Genomic DNA, 27,846 nt, shown 5'->3' with positions numbered 1-27,846 from the left:
CTGTTCTGCTTGTTATTTTGTTCACTTAGTATATGTTGAAGATCTTTATTTCAACAGCTAAATAATATTCCACTGTATGGATAAACCCTAATTCAGTGGTTCTCAAACTTGTCTGTACACTAGAATCACTTGGGGAACTTTAAAAAGATATGAAATCTGTATCCCACCTTCCAGAGATTGATTTAATTTGTCTGGAGTATGACCTGAAATTTGAAATTTGAAAAAAAAAAAAAAAAAAAAAAGGTCCCTAGGTGATTCCAAGGAGCAGACAAGTTTGGGAGCCACTGCCCTTAACTTAGTTATCTGTTCCCTTATTGATGCATATTTGAGTTATTTCCCATCTATTGCTATTTCAAACAATGCTATAATGAATAACTTTGCACAATTGTTACTTTGCACGTGTGCAAGTATATCTGTGGGATAAATGCCCTCCCCAAAGTTGCTGAGTCAAAGGGTATATATATTTATAACTTGAGAGTTATTGCCAAATTCCCCTCCACAGACGTGGTACCATTTTGCGGTCCGCCCAGCACCTTGGGGCTGTTTTCCTACCAGTTTGCCAACAGAGCGTGTTATCAAACATTTTGGACTTCTTTCCAGTATGAACTGTGAAAAAATGGTATCTCAGTGCAGTGTTAATCTCCATTTCTTTTATGAGTGAGAGTAAATATTTTTATATGCTTAATAGTTATGCGTATTTCCTCTTCTGTGAACTATCTGTTCAATATTTCACCCCTAATCCTTCAGAACTGGTAGTCTTTTCCTTATCAGTTTCCAGGAGCTCTGCTTTTGTTGTTGTTGTTGTTTTAACTAGGAAGATTAGCTCTTTAACTATGACAGATGTTGCATATATTTTTCCCAGTTTGGCATTAGTCTTTGCTTATGGTTTCTGGCTATGCATAAGTCTTTTTTGGTTTCGTTTTTATTTTTAATAATTTATTCAATTCTTATGAATGCTTTGTTTTCTGGGCTTCTGGATTTCGTATTGAAACTAAAAGGCCTTACCCACTCCAAGGTTATAAAGGAATTCCCCCATGTGTTCTTTTAGGACTTTTAGGGGGTAATTAGTTTTATTTATTTATTTCTCTTAATGGGGGTACTGGGGATTGAACCCAGGACCTCATGCATGCTAAGCGTACGCTCTGCCGCTTGAGCTATACCCTCCCCTTCTTAGGACTTCTTAAGTTTTATTGTTTACATTTTTACCTTGGATCCATTTGGAGTTCAGTGTGGTGTAGGGTATGATGTATGGACCCAACTTTCTTTTCCAGATGGTTACCCATGCCCCAATGCCTGTCAGTGAAGAATTCGTCTTTATCCCACTGATTTCAGAGGCTGCCTTTATCAAATACTAAATTTCCACATGTACTCATGTCTATATTCGGACTATCTATGCTATTCTAATGGCCTGTTCATGTACCAGCACCTCACTGTTTTAATTATTTAGACTCCGTGGGCTATTTTAATATCTGATAAGACTAAGGCTCCTCATTGTTCTTACACAGTTTTCTTGGCTGTCTCGTATTGTGTTTGTTTTTATTCATGATACCTTTAGAATTAGGGGAAAAGAAACCTGTTGGTATTTGGAGCACATTAAATTTACATGTTAACTTGAAAAGAACTGACATCTTGATAAGGTTGATTATTCCTATCTAATGATATTGTATGTCTTTCCATTTATTCAAGTTGTCTTTGTATTTTTAATAGCATTACATTTTCTTGTTAATTCTTAGGTATTTTTTCTCTTTTTATTTTCATTGAAAATAGAGTCTTTTCTATAATATCTGCTAACAAGTTATTTGCATATTGGAGGGTTGCATTATGACAAATCTGTGTTGTTTCTAGCAGAGAACATTCTATTCTATGCCCTTAGAAGAATACAGTGGGATGGAAAAAACTCAAAGGTTGAATAGTCTTCAACAATAAATAAAGGCTGAGATCCTAATCAAGCATCAAAGTCACACATTTTGAGTTGGCATTCCAAAAACAAGCAAGTAAATGGTGTGGGCATATTGTTGGTGTGGCCGAGGCAGGATGCTGTCAAAGAGATAGTATTCCTCAAGCTTTGGACCCAACTGATTCAGAGAAGTTAGGGGGAATATGCAGAAAAAACAATTAAGGATTGATTCTAACAATTATGAGCAGCTGGCCTCATGCCTTCCTGGAGGCTTGAGGAAGATGGTAGTATCTTGGCTAGACTGATTATGTTAGCACCGCACACATCTAAACCAGCTCAGATGCAAGGAGACTGGCACTCTAGTGTAAACACGTAGGTGATGGCCTGTATTTCCCATAAGGTGATTACTGCAAGGCTCTGCTAGTACTTTGTAAGTCAAGAAACAGTTTCCTCTCCCATAGCCATATGCAAATCAAACACTCACTGAAAACATGTATTATTTTGTCTGGTCCTACCTTATGTGGGGATTTTTATTCCCTTCTTCTACTAGAGACCCCAACTTTAAATAGTAGGGCTGTATGGGCAAAGAGATGCACGGTGCAGGTCCTTTTCCAAAAAGGATATGCTGTCCAGCTGCAGTCACTCACCAGTGGCCTCCAGCTGGTCCATCTTCTAGGGTCACACTCTTTTAGGGCAGCCCCTGGCCAGGAACTGAGCATGGCAGTGGTCCTAGGGCCTGGCTATCTCAGTCCAGCAAGGTCTCCTCAAATGGGCACCCTTTGCTCTGAGTTCCCCAAGGGCTGGCAGAGCCTCTGTCAGTCAGCATCCTACTCAGATGCATAGGTTCCCCTCTTCCCCAACCCATCCACATCATCTCCTTCCTCCTCTCTTCCTCTCACAAGTGTTACTCCTTAGTAAATATTCTGTACTCCTGACATCACCTTGGGGTCTACAGAAGAACCCAACATGCAACAAAGGTGCTTAGCAAATATTGGGGGGGGGGTAGAAGAAGGGAGTAAAAATCCCCACATGAGGTAGGACCAGACAATTGTGAGACCAGAAGTAGAACAGCCTCAAATCATATGAGTCAATTAAATGCACTCCAGAGGTGAGCGTCATCAGATTTCAGACATCCTCCAACCTCCGTGGTTCTCAGTGAGCATTTACTGTCTGCTGGGCAGCTACATCGTTTGTCGAGTTAAACCTGTCCTCTCTTCCATCTTGGCAGGGAACCTTCCATTTTACAGGTAGGGAACACCTGATGTAAATACATGGTGGAACCCATATTCAGATGCAGGCAGCTCTGTTTTGTTCCAAAGACTGCTTTTCCTGCGAGTACACTGTCCAACAATCTTAGTTTATCGGCACAGAGTCAAGGAGCTGGTGCATCTCGGGCTGGCACGGCACCCCTCAGAGCATCTGCACCTATGCTGAGATACTGCCCTGTAAACAATGGTCTGTTGTGACTTTGTCTTAGGAGCAAATATAGTAACTGGTAACCAAGTAATGAATTCCTGGGTCAAGGCTATCCTTCCTTTATGCCAAGCCAAAAACTGAGCATTCACACATTTGTTTAAACATATCCTGAGAAAGTGTTTGTGTAATTTCCTTTAATCATACTAATTCACTGAATTCTTAACATTAATCTTTGGGAGAGGGGGCAAGGGGATTATTCAGTGGCCTTCAAATATTTTTAAAGGCAGTGTAAGGGAAGCAGCATTGCTCTTGCCGAATTGGGTCCCTGAGTCCATTCGTACCAGTCTCTTCTCCACTGTGTGTCTCCCACACAGGGACCTCTGGGAAGCCCTGTGTGCCCCAGCCAGAGACTGGACAGCGCCTCTGGGGTCAGCATCATGCAGCAGCACTGAAGGATAAACCCACAGACCAGACCAAAGTCAGCCAACTTGCTAGTGGTGTTACTGCAAGCAGATCTTAACTTTCCTGTCCTTATATTCCTCTTACTGTAGTTTACGTTACAGGCATAAAAGTAAAGATGAATCCCATGCAGCTAAATTACACTTAAATCCTCTCCTAACTCATTTATTATTTCCAAATTTAGTGGCTCAACACTGTTGTGCCTCCACCCTGGTCACTGCCTGGGAAGTGCCAGTGCATCCCGTGGTACCCTTGATAACTTTATCAGGGCCAGCTAGCAGAAGGACTGAGGACCCCACGGAGGACGCCACAACTGCTGAACAACACAAGATACAAATGCATCCTCAGCACATGTATAAACCTGATTTTTATGCATGGTTTAGGCGGCTGGTGGAATTTTAAATTTTTATAAGCCGCCCGAAAGAGCCAACTTTGATATTAATGTCAATGAATGGTGGGGAGAAAAGCATAGACAATCAAAGTCTCTTTCCTTTGGTTGATATTAAAGAAGCTATGGAAAAATGAATATATCTTTTAGAAAAACAAAGAGGAAATGGAAACAGCCACTGACAGTAGTCCTACGACAATAAGAGGTAAGGTAACCTCAGGATGTAAGAAGCTGTGAGCCTTCATCAAACCCATACCTGTAACCTTTTATTCTGTAAAGCTGCCAGTTCAATTTTACAGTACAGAAATTTCAGTCAATTAGGGGACATTTAATATTCACTGTATCTACTCTGAAAGAAGAAAATATCTTAGAAGGGTTTTTTAAAACACTACTTTGGAACACTTATGGGCAAACAAGGGTTGGCGCACTAATCACTGTAATTTCCCCACCATGATCGTGAGGTGAGGCGCTCAGAAAATTGATGGAGGCAAGTCATGATTCAGCTGCAGCAGCAGAAGGGGGAACGGAAAGTTGCCAATCAGCTGCAAATAGAGAACTTCACAGGCTCACCTCAACTGACAGCCAGGGCTGCAAATCAAAGGGTGAGGGGTAGAGTACACATAAGTGGGGGTGGGGAGAGAAAAGAGGGACTACATATGAAGCGGGGAAAAGGGAGCCAGAGGGACTGATTCAATTTCCATGTTGCACACACACAAAGCTCCTCTAAGGTTATCATGCCAGCTCTGATCCTGAATCAGGGAATATGAAAAATAAATTCTAAGGCACAATTCACAGCCAAAGTCCCAATGTCTACTCTGTTAACAACACACACTGAACAAAGTATTAGAAGAGTATTTATGAGGGAGAGGGTATAGCTCAGGGGTTGAGCACGTGCTTAGCATGCACGAGGTCCTGGGTTCAATCCCCAGTACCTCCATATAAATAAATTAATTAATTAAAAAAAAATCTACTTACCTTCCCCCTCAAAAATAAAAGATAAATAAAAATTTAAAAGAAAAAAAAAAAGAGTATTTCTTAATTCCTCTCCCTACTCTCAGAGTCACTGAGTACCTACTGCATATGAGATACAAGAAGAGTCTGCAAAGTTTTGGGTGCTCCCCAGATCCTTCCAGGTTTAATCGGGCAAAAATATTCACAGGAATTTCACCTTAAGTCAGGTGACCAATGTGGTAATGAGCTTAACTGTGATGAGCATGCCACCACGTACACCTATGCGTATCAGAACCTCAAGTGGTTCACCTCAGTAAAGGTGGTCAATTTTTGCTTGTCAACTGCATCTCAGTCAAGCTGGGGGAAAATAAAAGCCTCATATAAATCCCTCATGAATCAGCATGTGATGGGTGAAGAGGGTCTCCAGGGGGCCTGATCGTGTCTTCAAGCTTTCACTTTTACAACTTCTCAGCCTCCTCAGAGGTCTGGCTGCATAATCACTAAGATTTTAAACAATGCAAATATAATTATAGTTGAAGCACATTCTCTAACAGGAGGAAGGAAAGATTGGCATTTAGAAACTTCATTAAACTTTTGGCCTTTTCAAGGCTAAATGAATCTTAGGAAAGAAAGAAAAAGTTCCCTGGGATTAATTTAAAAACAGATTTCTTACAATTAACAGATCTACACCTATGAAAAAGGGAGCATTAATAGTAATGTCATTACTCTCACTTTCTCTGGATATGTCAAAGAATGTATACATTTCGTGCGTACATACATATATATATATAGTTACTCAGCAAAAAGTAATTTTCTATATCAAGAAATGTCAGTTACCTTTGCACAAGCATGACTAGCTCAAGCAACTTATTTACAAACAGACATGCCTGCTAGAAGATTAGGAAAAGACGTATAAATGTTTTCATCTATATGTGATACCATCCCAATTCCTGAATACTTTTTTTTTTTTTTTTGGTCAGCAAAAGAGTTACAAAAGCATCGTTGGAATACATTAAAATGTTCAGCATTTAGAATGTTCCTTTTCTCCCAGTTCTTATCCCAGCATTGAAATTGGGATGACTGGTTAAATAGAACAACTGAATTATCATATTCTCTTCATCTTTATTTAGACTTGCTACCCTGTTCTTCCTCTGGAATTTCCTCTGCTTTTCCTTTTGTCAGTAAGCTAAATTACTTCTCCTCCCACATGCATAAAAGCATTAATTTATAAAACACATAGCCATATGTCATATCTCATGTAATTCTATTTTACATTTCATCGCCACCCAGACTTATCTAACATGAACAAATAGATGTTATTTACTGTAGTCAGAATGAGAATTATCTAATGCCACTTACATAGCCATAAATTGATTTTTGATTAATGTTTAAGCAAAAAGCAAACAAGCCCATCTGCTCCAAAAACAAACAAACAAAAGCAGCACACACAGTTCACAGGAATTTCTTCAGTATTAGTATGTTTCAGCTGCTGGTTAGAATTTTTTTTCCCTGTTGCTATTATGAAAATGTACTGCTGACAAGAAAATAATTCTGTATCTAGATGTAGTTTCTCTTCTAGCAGCTGCTAATTTGATAGACTGTTACTTCTGGTAAAATAAAAACCAATCGCACCCTGAAGAAAGCCCAGAAGACCTGTAACCAGCTGTGTGAATTCCCCCTGGACCGCTCAGTGGCAGCGAAGGGAATCACACACATGGTCACCTTCTTTAAAGGCTGCTGGGTGGTCAGGATAACAATGAAGAAAAGCTAGGTATCCGCCTACTCGGGGGAAGTGAGTGCTGAGAGAGGAAGGCTTTAAAAATATTTTAAACCATCTATCTATTGGGTGTATAGGAAATGTCCCTTTAAATGCAGCGCAGAATCGGCAAGACCCTAAACCAATGAGAAAGAAAATGAGCAAAGGCTCTATCCTATTTATTTCTGTCATATCCGGGGCTCCCTCGGTGTCTGGTCCATAGTCCATCACCCCTGACTCAGGGCTGACCGACGGCTCTGATGCACTGAGAGTGAATTCACCCCACCTCTTTATAAAGATGAGAGAGCACACAGCCACCTGGGTGGGAATCTCACTAATACCAATGAGTTGCAAATATTCTAATTTTCTGGGGGGTGGGGAGGTGGAGAGATGCTAAAGATGCAAACAAATCTACTGAGCAAACTGAACCAAAAATCCCAGCAGGTTAGCGCCTGGAAATGTAGTGCACGCCAGTGAGCAAACAAAAGACACCCCTGACCGTGGCTGCAAGGAGAATTGCAATGTGCAGCTTCCCAACTTAGATGCTAGACCTCTAACAAAAGAAAAGTTTAAATCCCACCCAGCGTGTTCCATACTTAACGTCATTTGTTGATAAAGGAAAGAGCGCCCCTGAGATTCTGTAACAGGTTTTCTACAAGGGTTCACTCCCAGATAGAGAGACCGCCAAAAGGAACAAGTCCTCTTACGACTGCATTCCCACCTGGCTCGCACAAATCCGACTGCCCCTCTGTAAAAACGACTCTGCAATAGGGTTTCGTCCAAAGAGTTCATTTCAAAATTGTTCTTTAAAACGTTCCACATGCACTGGCCTGGAGGACGAGCGTCTTTATCTTTCTCTGCCAGAAGACAGTGTTTTTTGAGGCCTGTTTTTGCCTTCGACGGACAGTTCTGATGTTGGTTTGAGAAAAATAAGTGCATGACTGTCCTCAACTGGGGAGAGAGAGAACCCTCAACCAGAGATTGTTAGCATATCAGTTACATCAGCCTTTTCTAATTACAGCTCTGCACTTCATTACTCTTCAGGCAAAATGAGTACCTTAAGTCTGGAGCGCCAGGTAAACAAAGCCTGCCACTGTCCCGGTTTCAAAAGTTTGTTTTTATAAACATTCCCCCCTACCCCCCCAGACCCAACGGCAGCGGCAGCACAATGGTCCCGCTGTTGGGCACAGCCTTGACCTCTGCAGGACAATGGATTGTTCTCTGAGCCCCCTCAGAGCAAAATCCGTTTTAATAAAAGAGTCTCTTCTTTCATTAAGGGAAGTGAAGGAGTGAAAACAAAAAGATGAACGTACACAGCACAGATTTCTAAGCTTAGACTGTGCAAGGCTGGTGGGTATGCGGCTGCTGGGAAAGCACGTCACCTGTTTCTGCCTCTCTCTGGGGGCAGGGACTAAGGGGTCTGTTCTGGAATTTTCCAAGGAGGCCATTTTTGGTATCAGAACGGGGAACGTTCTAGTTAGAATGTTACTTCTCTCTACGGGGGAAAAACAAAACAAAACACACAGAAAACTGCTGCATGAAGGAGTCCCGGGAAGTTTATCTAGAAAGAAAATGCCAGGAGACTCCCCTTTCCAGGAAGACAGAAAGGACAACCTTTGCATGTTAGAAGCAAACATGCTGGAGTGTCGGTGGAGAAGCCCCTTTTCTGGAACCTTCCAAGGTTGAACTTCTAGTTAAATGGACAAGCACAGCAGACGGGCGACCCCCACAGGCTGAGGGGGAGAAGCACCCCACAGCTCCGGCCCTGCAGCAAATGACCTAACCGCATGCAAGAAAACCAACTCCAACCCTCAGCCGGGCAGCCTGTCTCCCACATGCACTTTGCAGAGGTGTCCATGAGCTGTCTGGGTCTGTGTTGTGAAGACCCTCCGTACACAGAGCACCGGCCACACACAGGCAGAGAGACCAGTCAAGTGTCCCAATGGGGAAAAGGTGAATCAGAGGAAATTGCTTTCTTGGTAGCTTGTAGACTGTGCTTGATAACTTCATTATGATGGTAGTAAGACTGATTTTCAAAATACACACACATACACACACACACTTTTAAAAACAGCTTACTGGGAAAGCAAGACTTTCAGTCCATTTTCTCCCTCTACCTTTTTATTTTTTCTAAAGCTTATTTTCCTAAAGTAAGTAATGAACTGCTTACTCACTTGTTCTCTCTGGTTTAGATAATACCGGATGAAACAAGACACTATCAAAAGCTTATTTTGCTACCACAGAAAGCAACGTTTCAAGGCAGTCGGGTTTGAACACAGCACACACTGGCTTCCAGTATCTTTCATCAACAGCGCCTCGCACATCATGTGCTTTGGGATCAATGGACACACCCCGCTGGAATGTCCCCGTTCCGGGGTTGTGGGGGGTTCCCGACAGCCTGCTCGCCCCAGCTGTGTTAGCAATAACACCCAGGAAGGCAGAAAAGAGTGGAGCATGCAATTAAAACTCCAAGGGGGAGTGATATGTGTACAAAGTTCATCACAAGGGCCATGTCAAAGTTCGGTGGAACAACTGAGCTTTCGGAAGGGGCTTGAAAAGAAACTGAAAAATACATAATATGGTAAAAGCCTGGATTATAATTTTTTTTTTAATTACAGACAAAATAACAGCAAGCAAATGATTTGCCTTCCAAAGTGAAATGAAGACTGAGGGACCATGTAAGCAGAGATATCCGCCCAAGCCGGGGGCCCTTGGACGTGTCATTCATGGGGATAAAGCAGCATCAGGGGGCAGCTGTATCTCATCTCCCACTACCATCTCCACCATCCAGGGTACTGATCTTGCCACTAAGTCTAGGAAGAAGGGGAAGATGACAAAGAAAGGCCCTCGTTCCTCTACACAGAGCTCGCAGAATGTCTGAAATCTGAGCACCATGTGAACCTAACATTTTCATGTCTGAGGCATGTAGAGGTGAGACACCACTTCCAGCCATCTGACCCATCCAGATCTAAAGTTAGTGTCTGTGTTTGGAAGTAGGCGGGGGTTGGGGGTGGGGGGACTTCTAACAAGAGGCAGCAGAGAGTAGGGTCTAAGAGTATGTGCTCTGTGTCCAGATCGCTTAGGTTCGAACCGCTGGTCTGCCATTTACTAGCTGTTCTTCCTTGGTCAAATCACTTACCCCTTCCATGACTCAGTTTTCTCGTCTCTAAAGTGGGGATAATAATTCTAGCTAGGGGAAAGCAGAATCAGTATTGCAAAGTGCTTGGAGTGGTACCTGGCAGTGCTGAAGCAAGTGCTGAAGAAGTGTTGGCTGTGGTTGTCCCCTAAGTGTGAGCTCAGTGGCAGCAGGAAGCAGAGTCAGGAAAGGCTAATGAACTACCGCTCGGCTGGTGGTGCTGTTTGTGTCTTCTTCACCCTTCAGTCCCCTCTGGTCCTCCTGTCCTTGCCCCTGGTGGCCTCCGCAGGAGTTTGGGGTTGAGTGGGGATTGAGACAACTGAAACTCTACCAGCAAAAGCAGGAGCCCCATCTCTCTGACAGATACTAAGAAACAAATTCTTGTGTTTTTCCAAGGTCAGCTGAGGGGTCACAAGAAAGCTGAGGGGCAGGAGGGACAGAGCTTCAGGCAATGACAAAGGAGCTGGAGTTGCTCCCCCAGGACTGCAGCCAGCTGGAGGCTGATTTCAGTTGTTTTCAATCCCATTCTAAAGGGATTGCTCTGGGCACTGGGACCTACAAAGAAATAGAGATGAGTGAGGTGGGGGTAACACTATGATCAGATCCGCATGATGCACTTCACTGCCCTTTGACCTCGGAGTGCCGGAAAGGTCTTGAGGGCAGGAGCACGGGCTCCCAGTGGCCACTCCGGAGCCCTGCCCAGCTGTAAGCAGGCCTCCATCTACCTTCCACGAAGTAAGTCTGGGATTCAGGAAGGCAACAAAGGCATCCCTACCGTTGCCATCTCCTAAATATTCCTACTTCAACAGGTCCCAGAACAGCCTTAGTTCTTAATACTCCAGACATCATTTTCAACTGCAAAACCTAGAATGAGAGGCGAGAATTTTCAAGGTCACATGCTAATTTTCATTGCTTTACATACAAGATGCAGAGGGCACTTTAATTTTCCTTTCTAAATATAGTTAGTTTGGATAAATATCTCTGCTGAGGACTCTATCCTGATCCCACAATTCAAATGGCTGTACACCAGTGATACATCATTATCATCATTTGGGAGAATTCACGGCCACCTATCTCTCTCTTATCTCCTTGCAGGACAGCCAGCTTTTGATAATCTGTGGTAAGCAAGGCCAAAGAGTGTGGTTAATTGAAATCGACAGACAATCACAGAAATTCCTTTTAGCCAATAACGTCAGCTTCCTCTTTTTTCTCACCTATAGCTTGTACTTCTGATACAATTTCAAAGAGACATTTCATTTTATTCACTGATCTTTCCATATTTGGTGAACCTGCTAATAAGCACTAAGATGGTCAAATGCACACAAGTGATACAGTAAAGGGTCTGGATGACACCTTAAAATGCTTGTAGAAAATGAAATGGCTGCAGTGGAAAATATAAATTCTTTCCAATAGAGGTGAACCCAAAAAAACACATTCTATCAAATCCTACTAAATAAAGGCTGTTTATAAAGAAATAGCAAAAAACAAACAAACAAAAAACCCAAACAGAAACAAAAACCCCAAAACAGTATCAAAAGGACACTCAAGGCATGGAAACTATTTTGCAAGTGCTCTAATGGGTTTAGCAATCCAGTAGATCCAAAGCAGAGCAGCCGTCCAGTACATCGCTGTCCTTTCAACATTTAAGGGACATTGCCATTCTTTGTAAATCACCTTCAGCCACCCAGAAAGTTACCTGAAGAAAAGTAGGGTTAAAGAGCCTGTTCAGGGGAGAAAGGGCAGCTCTTCCTTACAGAAAAGTCCCAATGAATACATACAGAAGGAAACAGAAAATCACCATCAGAACGTCATAGGAAGAACTGTTGCAGGTAAGTTTCACCAAAGGATGCCAACGTTTAGTGAGTGATGAGAAACAGGACGTTTGCATAGTCTCCAAGTATTATCCTTCCACCCCCAGGATACTGGGTCACAAAGTTGATAGTAGTAACTCTACAGTGGAGAAACCCGCCCTTAACCACGTGATCAGGGTTCCCATCACTAGGAGTAAACCTACTGGCATCACTCTGATACGATACACTGCGAAGAACACAACTTCACTCCTGCCTGCGGTCTTCTTCCCCCAAATGTTGAAACTGAGTCTAATTAGGAAAGAAATATCAGACAAACCCAAGTGGAGGAGCATTCTATAAAATATCTGATCAATAACCTCCAAAACTATCAAGGTCATGAAAGCAAAGAAAGACAGGAACTGTCCCAACAGGAGGAGACCTTGCAGATAAAGTAAACAAATGGGATGAAAGACCCTGGAAATGAAGAAAAGGACATTCGTGGAAAAACTGGTGAAATCTGAATAAAGTCTGTAGTTAATAGCATTGTGACAGTGCCAGTGTTCATTTCTTGGTTTTGATAATTAGATTATGGTTATGTAAGATGTCAACAGTAGGGAAAACTAGGTGACATTTCAGGAACTCTCTGTGCTGTGTTTTTTTTGTTTTTTGTTTTTGACTTTTTGTAAATCTAAAATTATTACAAAATACAAAGTTATGAAAAAGAAAAGAAAAGAAAAAGCGACTGTTCAGTTTACCCCTGGTGAGTGGGGTCATCTTCACTACAAAGATGCTGGTTTGGGTTTCATCTCTCCAGATTTTCCTCCCTTGATGGATTTTATAATCTCCAGTGGCACTGATATTACATAGTTGAAATTCAAATTCAATAGACTGAAGGAAGAATGTGAATAAAGAAATCACACTGATATTGAAGAAGGAGGAATTATTTAAAAATTTTAAAACTCAGAATACTTTATACCACCCTCACAATTCATCTACACCACCACCCGCCCCTCTTCCATGGGCAAATCTCCCTCAACAGTACTGCAGTAATTTGGCTTGACTCCAAAACAAACACTCCTCATTCAGAACTTGGCTTTGTAGAAAATGCAGTCCTTACAAATTTTTAGTAAGTGACTGAAGGATGCAGAGGCTTCATCATACAGAAGTTAGGTCCAGAAGTTAGAGGATCTGGGGACCAGTGTCCTTCTCCCCCAACAGCATGCAAAGGCATTGTGGTGGCTCCAGCTTTCCCCTCCTTCCAGACTCCCTCACAAAGGCAACATCACTGGTTTCTAGGACCTGCTCCTCACCCCTACGCCCAACTCTTTGACCTGCTGTGCCTAAAGTTTAGCTAAAATTAAGTCTGACTTAGCTGACGAGGATTCACCCTTCTTGCCTAGGTCAAACCTTGGGGTGAACACAGTCTTAAGCAACTAGGGAAGCCCACCCCCTCCTGAGAGGAACAATTATTCCTGGGGGAAATCTACACTTTAAAGCCACAATTAAAACTGTATGCCTCCTGCACAACTTTCACTGAAAGGATAAGAACCAAAAAAAAAAAAAAAAAAAAGAGTGAGCTTCCACTTTGTCAGGAAGAGTTGGTAAGTGTTCATGGTAGCTAGTCCTACCTGTGTTCTTCTTCCTAATTACCTACACATAAGAACAACAGCTTCTCAACAGAGGCTTCAAATCCTGTGTGTGTGTGTGTGTGTGTGTGTGTGTTGTGTTTTCTTTCAACCTGGTCACCTAAAGAGCCTCAGTTACTTTTGACAAAGGAGCATATTACTTTGGCTCAATATAGCCCAGAAGACAGCTCAATACTTTCCCACTGATAAACACAGACAAGCAATTAGGTGTGTCCCACTGGCCACCCTCCCATCCCCTAAAACCTCCAGTCAAAGCTACTGTAACAGTGACAACAGCCGAAGTGCAAGTAATAGTATGCACCCTGGTATGCTAGGTTTGTATCTTCTAGTTTATGGGAACACCCTAAATGTCCTTTCCCAATTAAAACCCTTCTAAGTCCCATGCAAAGGGTCCTCCCTGATCTCCAATGCCTGAGCCAACTGAACCATCCGGAACTGCTCTGCCTGGCTCATTTAGCAATGCTGTCTTTCAGGGCTGTTACAAGTTACTTGTCAAGTTAAGAATGCTCGGAGATCCCCACCTAACAGTAATTGCTCTGTTTTCTGATATTTCTGGTAACTCCCAGAGCTCAGTGTCTTTTCCAGCTCTATTGGTCCCAACAGGACTGGTGCCTTATGAACCCATGCATCAATTCTGGTGGAGCTCAGTGGTGAATAAGGCAGGAAAAAGCAGAAATAAGCGTGAAGCCAAGAGTCTTCCCTAGAACCTGATCCTTGAGTGAAATAACTCACACAGTAAAAGCACACAGATTATATTGTTGAAGCTGGAGTGTCTTAATGGCCTCCATTTTCTTAAGAGTATTTTTCCCCTGAACAGATGACAACTACCACAGTCAGAGGAAGTGATTCCTCCTGATGTGTCCACCATGAATGTTATATGTTTCTACCGTAAGTGCAAATCCTACTGTGTGCCAGGCATATGGTGATGCTGGAGATAAAAAGAGAAGTCAGAATTAGCTTAAAAGTCTTTAAAACCCTTTTTAAAAAGCCACACAGTCTAGCCAAAGATCAAGCTGTAAACACGTAACTACAACGTAAACTGTTACATGCCATGGAGATAAGAACGGATTAATTTCCTAGGGGTGGGGGAGAAGGGTGGTAGGGCAAAGAGGGGCTTTAATCAGGAGATGGCATTTAGCAAGTCCTCATAAACCCAGCAGAGTGGAAGACATCTGGCCATAATAAATCAAACCCTGTATTCAGGGTCCATACTATTACTCAACAAGGATAATTCAGGCAATTACCAGAGTTATCATGATCCAACACATAAGTTCACTTGAGGACCCCAACTATGTAAGCATGAATATTTTTTTGGCTGCCTCTATCTAGCACGTTTATGAAAAACAGGTTAAGTTACTGGCTCCAAATTACTTTTTAATAAAAAAAGCAAACAACAACAAAAAAAAAGCTTAGGCTTTTAAGATTTCTTTTTTGAAAAAACTGGAAAATAATCTCCCTGTCAAGAGCACACATGATTAATGATTTATGTGATATAAGCTTGCATATCTGTGTTACTATTACATGCACTTCCTAACGGTGTAAAATTGCCCTGAAGCTTCTTGTGGAACTGATATGACCCCTCCCTACTCCCACTCCCTTTTAAAAAAATCTTTGTATAATTTCTGGAAATCTTTAGCCTATAACTACCAATGGGCCATTCAGTAACAGGAACTATTGTCAAGTCATTCACATGAAATTCTGAAGATATTACTATCAAGGGAGAATCTCTTCCACAAAACAGTTGAGGCAAATGCTTACTCCAGCTCCTTACTTGCAACAATATTAGAAAGCTGTAAACCCACTGTGAGCTTGGACCAAACCAGGCTGATGAGGCGAACCACTAGGACTGAATCAGTCAGTCAAGTCAATATAATTCTAAGAACTGTTGTTTACATCACTTTATAGATACTTGATAGTGTCTTAGAGACACTAAACGCAAAGTCCTAGAACGCAGAGTATGGTACAGCTGGGGACTCCATAAATGGTGGTTCTGAAATTTTCCAGATGGGGAGCATTGAGGTTAATTGTTCCAAACTCTTTGTTTGACAGGTAAGGAAAGTGATGCTGATGGCCATGAAATGAGTTAATACAAGAATCCGAGTTTATTTGTTTGTTTTTCTAGTATGATCCATCACATTATGTTATTCTACCGAGTTGCAGGACAGGGTACCAATGTACACTTCAACCCAGAGTGACTTCTCTTTGACAGCTCAGAATTGGAGGCAGGGTCTATAATGTAGTCCCCGCACCTCCTAGTCATGGTCATTTAGCTGACCCAAGCCCACAGCATCAGCTCAACATTCAGATCCCAGTCAAGGCCAGAATGAATGGAATCACTCTCACAGATACAGTTTACGATCTGAAGCAGTTAAACTGATAACAGCCCTATCTGCAATAAGGGATTGGTTTTACAAATCTGTGAGTAACAGGGACCAGATGCATGTGCCAGAAATTCTGTAAACCCTGGCTTACATTATATCAAACTTTTTTAGGGCGAGACACAGCAAGTAAACAGAGTTTTGGAAGCCAGTTTCCATTTAGCATAAGGTAATTAATTGTGTCTTAGAAGAGAAAGATGCCTAAAGCTTCATGAGGCATCCCACCTAAGTTTGCTTTTGGAGAGGAAGTTGTGCACCCACGGAAGGCAATCAAGATTTACATAGTTAATTCATATTCACAGAGATGTGTCAACATATATCTGGAAAAGGATCATCCTTAATCTTTCGGCTGCTTGAGTAGGAATAAAAAGCCAAGACTGTGGCTCAAAACATCTACCTTGTGAGGAGGTTAAACATCTCAGTGATAACCTAATAATGTAAAATATAAAACAATTTCCTTCCTAGCCTCTCCCCCTCCCCTCAGTCATTCATTTAAATATGGAATGTGCTCCCAGGACACACCTGTGCCCGTACTGGGAGCTGGGGACCCGTCGGGGGTGTGAGACTTGTGTGATTCCTACACCCGTGAGTGCGGCTGGGACTGGAGAGTGTTTTAAGGCACTTGTCTTCCCTCCAATGTTTTACGACATAATCCCTGCCCTCTGGGAGTTTGCAGCCCCCATGGGCACACAGAAGCTGTGCACAGCGATAAAACTAAACAGAAGGAGAGTGCCAGAGGGTGAAAACATGGTTCTGGGAGGTGAGAGGAGGACGATCTTCCTGAAATATAAAGAAAAGAACCCATACACCTGGAAAGACAGTGAACTCTACTTCTGGCAAACAGAAGAGAACAAGAGGTCGTCAAGGTAGGGACGTGGACAGCACAAGCCAGTGTAAGCTGGGGGAGACTTCACACAAGGGAGAAAGCGGGCTGTGAGGTTCTGGAATTGGAAACAGTGAGCGACCTTTCTGCCTGTGTGGGATTCATGCAAAGGAGCATTAAGCTGGCAGGTGGGAGGGTAAGATGAATTCAGGTGGAGAGAAGTGGGGGCAGGAAATTCATTCAGGGCACTAGTAACCTGGGGCAGGGCGAGGGGGGAACAAATTGAAAGGTGAGCCTTTAAGTAGAAAGGAACTGGCAGAATTTGGTCACTGATGATAGATTTCAAGGTTTTGAGCTGAGGCCAGTACATCAGACGTGGAATCCAGAAGGCATGTTGGCTTTGAGCAACCAACGCCTGTGGTGTTTCACAGGCTGCGTGTGAGGCGATGGGAGGCTTTCCCAATGTGTGAGTCTGGTGGACACTGGAAACAAGGGCCAAAAAAGAAAAAAAAAATGCTCAGAGGAAAGGCAGGTCCAGGTGGAGCCCACCTCTGTGGCCATGATGGATAAAGCCATGAAGGTGATGAGCTCTCTGAGAGCCCCCATCCAGGCTGAAAGGAGGAAGACAGGAACTGTCCCAGAAGCTTGGAGAAGAGCCAGAGGGGATGGGAGTGATTCTGTCCGGGAGTAGGGCTGAGCTCAAAGGGTGGGTCAGCTTTGCTGAAGGGAAGGGGAGGGCATTCCAAGCCAGGACACAGTAGGGGACGAGCGAACAAGAGTACAAAGGACAGGCTAACCACGGTCTCAGTATTGAAAAACCGCCTTTAATATATTTATGACAGACATTTGATAAGTAGTCAATTAGTTACAACTCCATGGAACTGCCCCTTAAATCCAACCATATTTTGCTTTTCATACTTGGTTATTCTTATAAATAAATAATTTCCCAATCAAATACAAGGTACACGGAGAAGAGCAAGGGCATCCGATTTCACCAAAACACTGTGCTCCAAACACAGCAGTGGTCAATTCTGGTCCATTGGAGACGCTCTGGTCTCTGGCATTTGTGCATTAGAAATTTTTCAAGTCGACAAATGCCAGTATTAGAGTCACCTATTTTTCAAGGTCATAATTTCTGCATATAAAAAGATGTGGAGTCACAGACTGTCCCCAAACATCGGGAGCACTCGTGGCCCGCCTCTCCCGGGATCCAAGAGCTACAGTGTTCTCCTGTTTCTATTTAGAGCACCCTGAATGCTAAACAGAAATGTTAAAAATTATTCCACAAAGTGAAGCAAAGTAGACATCACCCCCTCCGCACCTCCCCCCGCCACCCATGCCACAGACCCACACTCCAGAGTGGCTCACCACTCAATTCTGGCCTACAAATACATTCTTAAATGTGGATTTTTTGTTTGCCATCTGTAGCCTCCAAACAGCCTAAATATATATTTGTGTAATACCTGGGAAAAGGAGGAGGGGAGGAAACTGAAGTTATTTTTTTAAGGTTATGGCAGCTATTGCTGGGGAAAAGTCACAGAGCAATTCCATCAAATCAGTACCTTGGTTACTTAGCATCTGTTATCTCAGATGAGGGAAGTTCCAGATGCGTAAAGGAAACTTGACCGCAGTAACAACAGGGAATCTAGCAAAAATCGTCTCCTCTTGCTAAACACATCAAATGTGGTTAAAAAAAAAAAAAAAAAAGCAAGCAAGCAAGCTCTTTGGGTTGGACTTGCTGGTAAAATAACTTGTTTGAATAAAAGTCTGAATTGGAGATTATTTTTAAATTAATGAACTTTTTCTACTGGTAAGGACTTACAATAAGAAGGACTTAGTATAACAAGGAGCAGTGCCCTAAGAAGCCCTCGGGGATTTGTTTTTACTGAATAAGAATAATGTGCAACTAGGCCAACGATGGTAACGAAGTGTTTCTGAGGGCCTGAAAGTAGTTGTTCTCAAGTAGTTCAAACATCATGAAGTTCATGTAAAGGACGACACGGCATTTAGCTGAATTGGTTGACTTTGTCATGCACTGTGGTACTAGGATGAGCAAATGCACTGAATAGTACACAGCAGGCATTCCCCGGGTTAAAAAAAGAAGAAACTTCAAAATAGAAAGAAAAAACACACACATGCTCAGTAAATACATTAAGATAAATATGAATTAGAAAAATACTCCCTCCAGGTTTCCTTTAAACACTAGGTCCCATTCATGCCTGTAAGTGTTTCTTCACAGATCGTTAATTACTTCGCAAGGGAGGTGGGGTGCAGAGACCTCACAGTGGGGCACGGGGACTGAAGATCAGCGGGAATGTGATTAGAGGGGTTTCGGAAAGTGTGTGTGCTCCTTTCAAAACATCTCAGCTACCCCTTTTCTCGCCACGGTTTCCAGAGGCCATTCTGTCTCCCCGTTTGAATCCAACTAGTCAGAAGCACAAGACATCAGGCACCAGTGAGTCATCTCACCCTACCCAGCCTCCCCATGAGGCCAGCAGCCAGCCCACCCAGAGCCAGGGACCCGACCAAGGTGCCACGTCTTACCCAAGTGGGTGAGAGGGCTCTTTTTAGGATTCTGGCTGGAGCTGGACTCCCTGGGAGTCAAAGAAAAGTTCCCAACAGCCTCTGCTGAGGATGAAGAAATGACTGAAAACTTCAGCCCAAGCTGGAGGGCTGGGAGGAACATGAGAACTCACTCCTTTCTGAGTTACTACAGAGTTAAACTTGCAGTCTTGTCCATACGAGAGTGAGCACTCTAGAGGACATGCGTGCATGGGGCTGAATGTCCCAGGGTCACGCTTCTCCCGACTGTCTTTTATCTTTCTCAGACTATCCTCGCCCCTCTGCCCCCAACCCCTACACTGAACTTTGGAGGCCAGTTTATGACCAACAGGAAAGACTCAATACCTGTCTGATTATCAGCTTTTAGCATGAGAGATAGGGATGGGAGAAAAAACTTCTTTTCAAAACCCCCTCCCCACTGCAGAATATCACAAGAATGTCTTTTTCCTTCTGATTGTCACTAGCAGTTTAAACAACCACATTTAATAGCTAAGTGAGAGTTGGTTTAAAAGGCCATTTACAGAAAGAGGAGTAAATGGCCTTTAAACCAATTCACACTACGTCCAGGTGCCCAGCTGCCCAAGTCAGAGGGTCTCCTCCAACTCACTCTATAAGCATTAGAATGAAATCTGGTCCAGGCTCTTTTCCCTCAGCTGCTTCCTCGTCGGTTCATGAAGAATGTTAACATCACTTAAATGCCACAAAGTGATTGGGACTTGGGGTCTTAATGGAATTGTGTCTTGAGGTGTATGTTCAAATCCTGTGTGACCGACAGTCACACAGCAAAATTCCCTTAACGGGTTCTAAAGGTGGCTGTTCGCTCTCAGACTCCTAAATACAGGTGTGAAAATGTTAGCATGAGACTCTGCTGTCATGTTCGTTGGTTATTTCTTCTTTTTGGGGGGTGAGGTGGGGTTGAGGGGGAAGCGGTTAGATTGAAAATTTTTAGCTAAGCAGTCTCTATAACAGGTAACGGTTTTTTCTCAGTAATGAGTTCAAATGTTAGTAACACAGTAATTACATTTTAAAATAAACTAGCTTTTTGTTCTTCCTTCTAAGGAGAGTGTTTAGTGTGATGTTAAGAGAGTGTCCTCCTAGGCAGCCGTATGGCCAGGCCGATTATAAGCCCCACAGATATGTCCCAGTGAGCGAGCTGCTGGGGGCGTGGCTCTCAGTATTTTATTGCCTATTCAGGTGCCCCAGCACTTTCAAGATCTCCTTGTCAGCAACAAAACCCTGCACTTCCTTCTGTTTTTATCACATAGGTTGCCAGACAACTGCACAGAGCTAAAGCGGGGAATGTTATAGTAAACACTTCCCTAAAACGGTTGTATGTGTCATTGATACACAATAAAAAATTTAAAAGAGATACACAGGTACTCCTGGAAACTTAAATCTTCCTCCTCCTGAGGCCTAAGAACCTAAGATCTTCATACACCTGGCAGAAAAGAAGGAAGGCAAATTCCACCCAAAGTCTATAGATTTATAGTCTAAATACGTCTTCCTCTAGAATGTTTAACACACTTAAGCTTCAGGCATTCTGTACACTTTGAAAATGCTCCTCGGCGATAAATTACAGTGGTTGCATCTTTCATTGCAGCTCATATAAATACCATTTTGCTTTCAGGAAACCAATTATAGAAGGGTAAATCATTTTTACATTGCTTTCCAAAAATCTTTAAGTTGCGACACGGACAGTACGTGGATAAATACATCTTACCTACTCTAACATTCAGTCTTCGACAGGTAGCAAGTTAAATTCCTGAAGGAAATGTACAAGGGGGGCTGGTTTTAAAATATTCAGAATATTTCAGTATATGTACACAAGGTAGCAGACACAACAAACATTTATTGAACGTCTGCAACAGGCAGGTGTCCAGACTTGGGGGATGGATTTGGGAGTCTCCATGTTCCCAGGAGTCAATCACCATCACCACAACCAGGGAGTGGTTCTGTGGGCATTTAGGATGCACTGAGCACTGCCCCAGGCACTCAATACACCCAGGCCACATCATTTTACCCCCACAGCATTCCTGAGAGGTACAGATAATCATCCCACTTAAGAGGTACAGAAAGTGATGGTGGGGGCCATAAAGGTCACACAGCTGATAACACTGGGGGACCCACCCAACTCCCAAATCCACAGAGCTAACCAATCCAGATTAGGATGTCTTTCAGGCTATGCCAAGTTTGTGAAGGTAAGGAACAAAACAACCTAGTGCATGAGCAAGTCTTAGGGGAGCCCTGAGATCACCACCACATTCTCTGCTTACCTCCACTCATCCCAAATGCACCAAACATCTTTTTAGTGAGAAAGACTGTTCTCATTTCAGTTTTGTATGAACCATATCGTTCACAAATGACAGACTGATAAAAGAGCAACACAATCCTGTTCCTTGGTTTTAAGATGTCTAGTCTTTTCTTCGAGAATATGCCTGAAAGTAGCAGTTAATCAAATTTTTTTTTTTTTTTTTTTTTTTGGTGGTGGTGGTGATTATGTTTTTTTAAACTAGGGTGGTCCAGAGTGAGAAGTATGTTCGGGAGAGTTTTCACTATCAGATCGCAAACAATAAATTGGGGAGGCTGTGTGAAAACTCCCATGATAATGAAACTTACAAGTTGTTGCTATAAGTTCAGAGAAAGTAACTGTTAGCATAAACCACGGAGGTCTGTCACCTGGAAAGGTGCCACAGGGCTCCCAGACCAGCCCAGCTTGGCTCACAAACCTCCAGCATCACACCTGACTGCATCCCCATTTCTCCTTCAGTAAGGAATGGTTTGGGCCCTAATGGGTACAACAAAAACAGAAGAAAAGCTTTGAATTCGTCTTAATGCTTTGCAAAAACCTACGACCTTGTTAGGATGCAACCTCCGTGAACAACTCAGCCTGGCTGAATAACTACTCTGCCTCTGTTCTTTAGAAAGAAGTCGGCTGCTGACTGGAGGAGTGGGGACAGGGAGGGTGGCGGCAGGGGGCTGAGGGCTGGGGGGAGCTGGAGCCACTACGCTTGTGTGGTGGGCATTTGAAGTCGTTGCCAGGCTTGTGGTGCCAACTGTTTCAATTGGTTCCCAGTGACATCACTTTTTAATTCAACTTTGTATTTCAGTTTCCCCCTTGTTGGGGACTTCAGGACCTCACCAGGCCAGGTCACTTGGAAGAGAAAGAGAGAGGAGGAAGCACTTTTTATGCAGTCATGAGGTGTCAAAGGTCCCTTGTTTAACTTCACCCAGTTTATAACAGAACTGGTGAGATAAAGGTTTCAACCAACACTACCATCGTGTTCAGACTTTCCTCCCAGCCCAAGAAGGCGGATGGGAAGAGGAGCACGAGGTTGACTGGTCTTGAGTTAAGTCAAATCTGATCCACTTAAATAAAAATCCTGACAGTTTGTTTTCAAGCAGGAAAACTGTAAAATGGAAACCACATGCAATCCTGTGCAGGAACCGCATTTAAATCATCCACACTTCGAAAACTCAGAGAATGTTTCTAATTTAGTCAGACACTACCTCTCTTTCTCTCTTTCTCTTTCTTAATAAATTAAGTCATCTTAATTTATTTCACCTAACTCAACTGTTTTTATGTTAACAATGTGACCACCAGAAGTTGGAACAACTCCTTTCTGATTTGGAAAATAAAGCAGTTTGCTGTGATTTTTTTCCCCCATCTTCTATACAGTGAGTTACCCTAGAAATCCCAAAACAGTGTGGAGAGTTCAAGCATCCCAGGGCAACATCATTAACTTTTTATGTTTAACTCAAAGCAGAAAGCTTCCTCATAGGATAATGTGTTTAAAAAAAAAAAAATTAACAGGCTTTACAAACTCAAACCAGTGAGAAGCCCAGTGACTCACTGGCAGGAAGTTACATCAGCTTCCAATACCCATGGGTTAAAAATGCATTTTAAATTTTAAGTTAGGCTCAATCATTCTCACTGGGATCTTGTAAGACAGGAATACTGTCTATCACTCTGGGACTTGATCACCCTGTAGGAAATGTAGCCACATTACCCAAACATACAAAGCCACCTCAAGGCTAAAGGACGCCTATGACCCAATCTTGTACTTACTTGCTCCCTGCTAGAAACACAGCAAGAGATGTGTGAACACGCTCAGGAGAAGCCCACCCAGCCTGCAGGGGCAGGGGCAGGGGCAGGGGCAGGACCAAGCCCCACACTGAGATGGCTGCCCGTGGCGCAAATCTCAGGAAGGCAGGGCCCCAGGAGGGGTCTCTCTCTCTCAGGGCCCTCATCGTTGGGGAACACTTGCCTGAGAACTATTTGAGGGAGGCTCAAATGCTTTACAACAGCTCTTGAAGAGACAGGGGAATTCTCCACTTTTCTGAAGGCCTGACACCTCTTCTCTTGTGATCGTGCGGATTTGCTCCGCCCAGACTTGCCCGTCGATTATTATTTATCATTTATAGAGTAGTTCATATTTGCAACATATTCTGCAAATATATTTAGCGCTTCTTACCCCCTTTGTAAGTTCATGACTACCTGCGGAGAAGAAGAGAGCGGAGCTGGCTGGGAGCTGGAATTCACCATCGGGAACGTAAGCACGCGGGTGAGCGTGCACGCATGCGCACAGCTTCCTATGTTCTGCAGCCAGTAACTAATTCCCTTCCACCTATAACACCTCTAATCTTCGCCCCTAGGCCCCAAGCATCCTATTCCTGAAGTTCCTTGCAGATCTCAAATCAAGCAAATTCGGCCATGCCAAGAATGGCCTAGTAGTTTGAGGAAAAGAAGTCATACAGGGTGTCAAAATCCTGGGGGCATCTTAGAATGCTATGCACATCTAACACCTCCCTTACCCACAGCTCAGTTAGCTAGCAAGCCGCCCTTTCCCCTTCCACTCCCTTCCAAAATGGTCACAGATCCAAAGTCCAGCAAGGAAGGGGCAGGCCATGGTGACTATTATTCATAATTCTGTTTTACTCATCTAAATTCATGGTCTACTGAACATCAACTTGCATATACTTTTAGCAAGATTAAATATTTAAGTTCCAAGACCAAAGCAGATCAGGAGCAGCCAGTTCTAGGGAGTGAGGCTGGAGACAGTGATAAAATCAGTTAGAACAAAAGCCACATGAAGAATGTAAAAAGGGCAACTATATACAAAAGCCAACACGGGAGCTCAAAACCCAGGCGCTCACAGGCCATGACACACAGTGCAGTGCTTCTCACACAAAAAGCTGTGAAGCTCATTCTTGGAGGCTTGAGAGTTCAGTTCCCCTTAATAGTTTCCATTTTGTTTTCATTTTAGGCATGATCTGCTTTTCTAACTTCTAGTTCATCTATTGAGCCTTCCTGGAATTTGGTGCTGCCAAGTGATTTTAGCATCAGCATTTACATCAAAAACACACTAGAAGCAAACCATGTGATTCTGGTTACTGTACACCAAGAAGAGGAGAAAGGGGGCATCTGACACGTGAACATGTGACCACATACCATGTGAAGACCATATCATGTCATGGCGTTCTGTGCGAACGGAGGCTCTGAGATACTTAAAGAGAAAGGCCACCTGAAAAGCCAAAGAGAGGCATCCACAACTCAGAAAGGTGCTCATGCCTCTGAGGTCAGCAATTTATCCACATTCTGAGTGATGATTTAGTTTCAGCAAAATATCACCATGTCATTAAATTAACTTCTGGGTTCGAACTGTTTTGGTCTTATGTGCATTTAATGTGTACATTTATTTAATTGACAGGTACCGAAAAGATCTAGAATCACAAGACGTGTGTGCCTAGTTTAATGGTTGCAGTGTTTAAGTGTCTTTATAGCAGAGTAATTGGCAATGACATCGAGGGGTCGTGAGAATCTTTTACCTTTAAAAGGGGGTCTCAATTACCACAGACAAGAAGCACTACTCTGCCCACCTGGGAACATCACTTTATCATCTCACCACAGAATGAAGCTACTTTCGTAGTGGTGACCTTGAGTACTAAGAAAAAGCGAGATTATGTTCATTATACTCTCTTCAATGCAAGCAATGTGAAAACGTCCTTTAGAAATATTTCCTGTAAAAATAATTATTTTAATTGTGTTGCTTAAAAAAGATGACTCTTTCACCACTCAGGTAACTCAGTTATCATTTATATAATTAAAGCTTTTCTTGGTAGTCTTGGAGTGTTCTGCTGTTTAGGACATATTTCTGTGATATGGAGGTACCTCTGTACATGCCTTTTGGTGATCAGAGAGACTTGAAGCTAAAATTATACATATATGGAAGTGGCTTCAGCAAGTCCCTAGTTAAACAAGACCAAACTCTGAAATATCAGCTTGGGGTATGAAACTCATTATTTGTGAAGAGGGAGTGATGAGAAGCCTCAGCCACACTGGGAACAGCATAAAAATCAGGGAACTGCATCTGGATCACTGTTTCTCAAAGTGTGGTCCATGGACCCCTGGGGGTTCTGCAACGCTTTTGGTGGGGAGAGAGGCAGGAGATAGGAGATCAACTGGTTTTCAGGACATTACTAAGACATTTCTTGCCTTTTTCACTTGCACTGTCTCAAGAGTGTGCAGTGGGCTTTTCTAGCATATGACACTGGCAACAGATTGAATGCAGAAACAGATATGAGAATCCAGCTGAATTCCAGTATACCAGCCATCAAAGAGATTTTTGAAACATCTCCTCTCTACTCATTACACTGATGCAGGTGGGATATAGGTAACCCCCCTGCCCTACAAAAAGAGGTGTACATGTAATGGGCTTATTATTTTTAGATGAATAATTTTCTTTACCTATTCAATATTGATTTTTCATATGGCGAACATCAATAGATACAAGTTCTTTGGGGTTCTCTCTGTAACATTTAAGCAGATAAAGGAATCCTGAGACCAGTGAGTTTGAAAACCCCTGGGTGGCCTTCCTAGAAGGGCAGCGACAGTGGACAAGCCCAAGTGCTTCTCTCCACCCTGACCTGCTTGCTGGACCCCGCACTCCGACATCCAGCTCCCTCTCAGCCCTTCCCCTGGATGTCTGAGAGGCATCTCAGACTCAGCAAATGCAAGGTGGAGCTTGGGCTCCACCCACATGCCTCCCAAACAGACCTGCTCCTCCCCGACTCTTTCCAGCTCCGGAAACGACACCTGCGCCCCCTGTTCTGTCCAAGCCAAGAAGTTTCCATCATCTTTTTTTTTTTCTCCCCTCCCTCCATTCTTCATGTTTTATACATTTCACAAGTCCCCAAATATTCCTAGATCAATCCACTACACCCAGCTGCTGTCACTCTGATCCTGAGGAGATCGGGGACAATTCTGCACCACCCTCATCCCCCTCCTAGGCACACCTGGCAACGTCTGAATGAATTTTCAGTTGTCATGGGGGGTGAGGCTACTGGTATCTAGTAAATACAGAGTAAAGATGCTGCTAAACATCTCACCATGCACAGGACAGCCCCCCACAGCCAAAACTCATCTGACCCCAAGTGGCAAGAATCCCAAGGTGGAGATCCCGCTCTGGTCCAAGCCACTGATATCCCTTCCCCTGGGTTATCCCGACAGCTTCCTCACTTACTGCTTCCACCCCTACTGCCCGGCCCCTGGTCCCGGTCCATCCTCCACACAACAGCTACAGTGATTGTTATAAAACATTACACCCAAGCCTGTCACTGTCCTGTTTCTAATCCATCACTGGCTCCCCGCTGCCTGTCAAGTAAGTTGTTACGCTTGCCACAGCCTCCAGGCCCTACCCATTCTGGCTCCTGCCTACCTCTCTGATTCATCTCATACCTAGGTGCCATGGACTGTGTATGTGTGTGTGTGTGCATGTATGCGTGGCGTGTGCGTGCGTGCGTGCTCAGCCCCTCCCCCCCTCCCCATACTACGTTGATGCCCTAACTCCTGCGTGACTGTGTTGCAGACACACCCTTTAAGAAGGCAGTTAGGGTTAAATGAGGTCATAAGCATAAGGCCCTGATACAAGAGCATTAGTGTCCTTAGAAGAAACACCAGGGCTTCCCTGCTCTCTCTGCCATGTGTGAACACCAACGGGCCGGGAAGGGATCCCTCACCAGAACCCAGCCACGCTGGCACCCCGATCCCAGACTTCCAGCCTCCAGAACTGTGAGAAAATAAACGTCTCAAGTTCAAGCCACCCGGGCTCTGGCATTCTGTTATGACAGCCCACACTGACTAACACACCCAGCATCCCTCTGCCCAGTTCCAGCCTCCTGGTCACCACTCTACACCCGCCTCGTGGCTTTTAGCTTTTGCTTTTCCCCCTTAACGTCCCATGGCCGACCCCTCACCACCACCCTCAGTGCAGGCGCTATCTTCTCAGAAAGGCCTCCCTGACTACCCAGCCTGACGTAGCACCGCCCCCACCCACCAGCCACACACCCTCACCCTCCCGCACTTAACCCCAGCACCCTGTTCTTCATATTCTTCTTGGGGAATCATCACTAACTTTTTTTTTAAGGTCTCACATATTTATTACCAAGCCAAAGCAATAGTGCAGAAACACTGACACAAAGAGAAAAATCACATCCCCAAACACATCCAGCTGTCCAGACAGCAGCAGTTTTCAGAGTGACGTGGTAAGACGCAAATGTGTGCCACCCCATGTGCAGCTCCTTGTAGACCCAGCTTGGTTCTTCTCCAATGTCTCCTCTTGGAGTTGTACCTGATTTTATTACCAGT

General features: G+C 43.5%; 1 protein-coding gene and 1 pseudogene across 2 annotated transcripts in view; both read right to left on the bottom strand.

Moving 5' to 3' along the window:
* IGF1R (insulin like growth factor 1 receptor) overlaps positions 1–27,846 on the bottom strand; it is a 280,712-nt gene that overhangs the window by 99,760 nt on the left and 153,106 nt on the right. The window lies entirely within an intron of this gene.
* LOC141575204 (large ribosomal subunit protein eL39-like) overlaps positions 69–27,846 on the bottom strand; it is a 66,675-nt pseudogene continuing 38,897 nt past the window's right edge.

This window comes from Camelus bactrianus, chromosome 27, assembly GCF_048773025.1.
Source record: "Camelus bactrianus isolate YW-2024 breed Bactrian camel chromosome 27, ASM4877302v1, whole genome shotgun sequence".
Classification (NCBI taxonomy): Eukaryota; Metazoa; Chordata; class Mammalia; order Artiodactyla; family Camelidae; genus Camelus; species Camelus bactrianus.
The sequence above is the reverse complement of the archived record's forward strand: the minus strand, read 5'-3'. Positions and strand labels throughout refer to the sequence as shown.